Source organism: Herpailurus yagouaroundi, unplaced genomic scaffold (genome assembly GCF_014898765.1).
Source record: "Herpailurus yagouaroundi ecotype Mexico unplaced genomic scaffold, PumYag 188, whole genome shotgun sequence".
In the NCBI taxonomy this organism is placed as follows: domain Eukaryota; kingdom Metazoa; phylum Chordata; class Mammalia; order Carnivora; family Felidae; genus Herpailurus; species Herpailurus yagouaroundi.
In genome coordinates, this window is record NW_024412419.1 from 40,534,031 (window position 1) to 40,540,030 (window position 6,000).

Sequence of the window (6,000 nt, forward strand, 5' to 3'; positions counted from 1 at the left end):
TAGATCCTTCTCTGGGGTATGACAGGAGAGAGCCTGAGACAGGAAGCAGGAGGCAGGGAGGTAAACCTACCTCTGTTACGATACCCATATATACCTTGGGGCAAGTCACAGCCCCTCTCTGGGCTCTCATCTGTTAAACAGGGCATCGGCGGGGCCCCAGTACATTAATTTCTCTTTAATGAAAAGAAAACTGCCAACCCAGAAAAGAGTGGCCATTAGAGTGGGCCACAGCGCCGCCTAGTGTCGATGAGGTGTGCGTAAAGCTCTCAGCGCTGGGCCACGGGTGGAGCCTATTGCTCTGAGGTGTTCAGGCCTGCTGGCTAGAATGCCCCCATCAGTTGCAGGGCACTTCCCCTCTTCAGTGCTGTCTCTGACCACGGTCTCCGGCTCCCCTTCGTCTTCCCACGATTCTGCCCGCCATCCTCTCTCCCTTTCTCACTGTGATCTCTTCCTGTGAGATCATCCACTCCCTTGGTCGAACCACCTGCTTTGATGCAACCTCTTTTTATTCCATTCCCAGGTCTCCTCCCTATCAAGCCTCCAGAGCCCCAGCCCAGTATGTCCACTTTCTTCATGGTATTACCTCCTCCCTGGCTACCAGCTAGCCTGGACCTCACACTCCAAAGGCTGAAAATGCTGCACCCCACGCTGAAGCTTTTCCATTGACCAATTTACTTTCTGATAGCTGTGATCACAGGTGCCGTGACTCAGTCCTGTCCAACTGCTGGCGGGCCAGGTGGATTGTCCCTCTGCAGTGTCTCATACACCCAACTTTGTCACTTGTTAAATGGATGGTTTGGAAGAGCGAGGCAGTAGAGCTCCTACAGACCCTGCAGAGCCCACACCACCTTGACACTCTCCTGACCTGCTTGTCTCTGCCTACCCACGGCCCTTGACTCCTCCCTCTGCCATCAGTATAAACCCAACTTGGGTGTTTTCTTTGTGATACAAATAATACATGTCCATTGGGGATACGTTTTAACATACATACTCACAGAAACACAAAAATTAAGAAATTAAAATCACCCATGTTCCCATCCAGAGGTACACACTGTATAATGTGTTTTTTTCTTAGTTGAATATCTTTTACTACTAGGGAGGCTCAATATTTTTCTGTTAATTGGTCATTTGTATTTTTTTCTAAAGTAAATTGCCTATAGCTCTTCGCACATTTGTGTGTGTGTGGGGGGGGAATGTTCATTTTTTTCCTAATAATTTCATAGGAACTCTTTATATGTTTAAAAACAGTTTGGTTCCACTTTCCAGGCTGAAAGCATGAGTTGCCGCACGGGGCTCCTCTCCCGTGAAACAAGCAAAGCTAATGAAACTACTAAAAAAAAAGTTTAAGTGTTGTCTGGAAATTATCTTAAGAGCATATAGCAAATGAAGAAAGATCTTTTTCAAGAAAATCTGCTAAAACATGGCAGGAACATCAAGAGTATGTGGTATTTGAGCCACCACGCCTCTCCACCCACCCCACCCCCAACCATCTCAGGTTGACGGAAACTCCATTTCCAGTCGTGTGGCCAAGATAGGCGTCTTCCCCTCTCAGCAATTGATTAAGAGCTATTGTATCTCATCAGTAGGGACAGGCTACCAGCCTTTCTTGCCCCCTTCAACTCTAAATTGAAGAGGTGAGTGTGGCCCAGAGGCTGGAGATTCCTTTCCCCTGCCCAGCCCCTCACCATATGAGGGAGGCTGTACCCTAGGCATGACAGGCCCAGAGTACGGGGGCCCCAGTCATCCTCACCACAGCTCACTCACCCCATGCTGAGATTTCCTGGTAAGCTGACAGAACTGCGGGGAGAAATTGACAAGTCAACAATAAGAGTTAGAGACTACAAGACCTCACTTTCAATCCTGAATAGTACAACTGGGCAGAAGATAGACGATTAGATTTCCAAATGCTAAGGAATGAAGTTGGAGCCCTAACTCACACTATACACAAAACTTGCTCAAAATGGATCAATGGCCTAAATGTAAGAGCTAAAACAATAAAACTTTAAGAAGAAAACATAAGGGTATATCTTCATGATCTTAGATTTGGCATTGGCTTCTTAGATAAGACATCAAAAGCACAAGCAACAGAAGAAAAAATGGATAAGCTGGATGTCATCATAATTAAAAGTTTGTGTTTTAAAGAACACTATAAAGTAAGTGAGAAGACAATCCACAGGGTGGGAGAAAAATTTTTACAAATCATATATTTAATAACAGTCTTATATCTGGAATATGTAAAAAAATGATTATTATTCAATAATAAAAAGACAAATACCCCAATTTTTAAAATGGGCAAAGGATCTGAATAGACATTTTTCCAAAGAAGATATACAAATGGCCAATAAGCATATGAAGAGATGCTCAATATCATTAGCCTTCAGAGAAATGCAAATCAAAACCACAACAAGGGACTCCTGTATGGCTCAGTCAATTGAATGTCTGACTCTTGATTTTGGCTCATGTCATGATCCCAGGGTTGTGGGATCAAGCCCTGCATCGGGCTATGCGCTGAGTGTGGAGCCTGCTTAATATTCTCTCTCTCTCCCTCTGCCCCTCCCCGCCCCCGCTCATGTGTTATCTCTCTCAAAACAAAAGCAAGCTAACAAACAAACAAAACCCATAATGAGATACCACTTCACACCCACTAGAATGTCTGTAATAATAATAATAATAATGATAATAATAATAATAATAAAGGTAATAGGAAGCATTGGCAAGGGTGCAGGTAAATTGGAGCCCTCATGCACTGCTGGTGAAAATATAGAATGTTGCAGCCCCTTTGGAAAACAGTCTGGCAGTTCGTCAGATGGCTAAACAGGGAGCTATCATATGCCCAGCAGTTTCATTCCAAGTGCATACCCAAGAGAAGTGAAAATATATGTCCACACAAAAACTTGTATGTGGATGTTCATAGCAGCATGATTCATTAGCCAAAACATGGAAACAACCCAAATTCTATCAACTGATAAATAGATAAATGCCATGGGGTATATTCATACATCAGAATATTATTTAGCCACAAAAAGGAAAGAGGTATCTGGTAAGGATACAACATGAATGGACCTTGAAAACATTATGCTAAGTAAGAGAAGCCAGTCTAAAAGGACCATGTATTTTGTGACTCAGTTTATATGAAATGTGTGGAAGAGGCAAATCTATAGAGACAAAAAAAGTAGGTTAATGGTTGCCTAGAGTTGGGGTGATGGGGGAATTGGGAAGCGATAGCTAAGGGGTTCTATTTTTTGAATGATGAAAATTAATCATAATAAGGATTGAATACACAACTCTGTGAATACACAAAGCACCACTGAATTGTACGCTTTAAATAGACAAATAATATGGCCTATGAATTATACTTCAATAAAGCCATTGAACAATATTGTTCAAATTTTCTTCATCTTCCTGAAGACACTGACTGATGGCTCAGTAGCCTCCTCAGAACCCAGAATACCCTTCTGTGGCCATTCAGGGGCTGCAGGTGAAGCATCAGAGATACTCAGTCCCCTTTGTGTCCAGCCATAGCCAATCGCCCAACCTTGCACCCCACCTCACCCCAAGGATGGGTCCAGCTGTCCTTTCTGCTGCCTGGACCAGACTCCACTTTTCAAAAAGGATTCGATGTTCTATATTTATTTGAATTAGTAATGCCAGATTTAAAATGCTACAATTCAGAAATCTTACTAATTTTTATGAATCTTTACTTAAGTAATCTGAAAGCAAGACTTTACTGCATCTCACTCTGAAAACAAAAAAAAGGTTGTATAAGTGTAATAAATTTACTGTCTTGCTTCAACAGGTTCAATGTCAAAGGTGTTAACTCCACAGCCATGGATCCTTCCAACGTCTCTGTCTTTATTTAACTGTAGTCCCCAAACCCTCCACATGGAGTCTGCTCTCCATAGACGAAGAGGGTTGTCCAAACTGGCTTGTCTCACTGACAAAAACTCTCCAGACTCCACTTCTAAAAAGAATTCTGGCACCTCAAAAATGGCATATAGCTAATCCCACAGCTGCCACAGCACAGCTGCTAAGGGAAGACATTGGGAATCTTCTCTTGCTCACTCTGAGGCTGAATGGGCACTCACCTGCAAAAGGTCAGTGGAGGTTGTATCATGTCCTCTACCCAAGGAAGGACTCCATGCACCTGTCTTCCTGGGGCCCCTGAGGCCAGAGGAAAGATTTTAATGTTCCCCAGGATTATCCCATGAGCCAATTTCCACTTCTACTTTTTCCCGGTTACAGAAATTTTCTGTTACTAGGACACTGAATCTAGCAGCAGACTTGGCTGGACCTTGAAGCCTGGGTCAGCTGTCTCATCAGATCCCCAAAGCCACAGAATGCCCTTCACATGTCCCAGCACACACACACACACACACACACACACACACACACACGCTGAGAGAAAGAGAGAGAGAGAGAGAGAGAGAGAGAGAGAGAGGTTTGCAAAGGATAGCCACACACAGGGAGGCTGACCTGGCCTGCCTGAAGTGGGGTCACCAGCAGGAAATTTGCCTTAAGTCAGTGGAAGTTAAGCTCCAGGGCCCTCACTTATATGAGCTTTTTCCAATTTCACTGTAGTCTAAAACCATACCTTGTATGGGTTTTATTTATTTATTTATTTGTTTGTTTAATTTTTTATTTAAGTTCAAGTTAGTTAACATACAGTGTAGTCTTGGCTTCAGGAGTAGAACCCAGTGATTCATCTCTTACGTATGCTACCCAGTGCTCATCCCAAACAGTGCCCTCCTTAATGCCCATCACCCTTTAACCCATCCCCCCCACCCATCTTCCCTCCAGGAACCCTCAGTTTGCTTTCTGTATTTAAGAGTTTCTTATGGTTTGCCTCCCTCTCTGTTTTTATCTTATTTTTCTTCCCTCCAAGTTCATCTGTTGTGTTTCTCAAATTCCACATATGAGTGAAATTATATGATATCTGTCTTTCTCTACCTGACTTATTTCACTTAGCATAATATGCTCTAGCTCCATCCATGATGTTGCAAATGGCAAGATTTCATTCTTTTTCATGGCTGAGTAGTATTCCATCGTGTATATGTATATGTGTGTGTATGTGTATATATATATATATGTATATATATATATACATATATATATGTGTGTGTATTTATGTATACATACATACCACATCTTCTTTATCCATTCATCAGTCAATGGAAATTTGGGATCTTTCTATATTTTGGCTATTGTTGATAATGCTGCTATGAACATTGGGGTGCATGTGCCCCTTCAAATCAGTATTTATGAATCCTTTGGATAAATACCTACTAGTGCAATTGCTGGGTCGTGGGGTAGTTCTATCTTTAATTTTTTGAGGAACCTCTATACTGTTTTCCAGAGTAGCTGCAACAGTTTGCATTCCCACCAGCAGTGCAAAAGAGATCCTCTTTCTCCACAACCTCGCCAGCATCTGTTGTTGCCTGAGTTGTTAATGTTAGCTATTCTGACAGGTGTGAGGTGGTATCTCATTGTGGTTTTGATTTGTATTTCCCTGATGAGGAGTGACGTTGAGCATCTTTTCATGTGCCTGCTGGCCATCTGGATGTCTTCTTTGGAGAAGTGTCTATTCATGTCTCCTGCCCATTTCTTCACTGGATTATCGGTTTCTATTTTTTAATATTTGTTAAGGTGTGTTTTATTGCCCAGAACATGATCCACCTTGGTGTCTTAGTCTGCTTGTGCTGCTATAACAAAATACCATAGACTGAGTGGCTTAAACAACAGAAATTTATTTTCTCACATTTCTGGAGACTCGAAGTCCAAGATCAAAGTGCCAGCAGGGCCGGTGTCTGGTGTGGGCTCTTCCGTTGGCCCGTTGGGCACATGTCTGTCTTCTTGCTGTGTGCTCACATGACGTCTCTTCTTATAAGGGCATTAATTGTATCAGACCAGAGTCTCACCATTATTATCTCATTAACCTTAATTACTCCCTTAGAGACCCTAGCTCCAAATTTCTCCACCCTGGGGATCAGGGCTTCAACATAT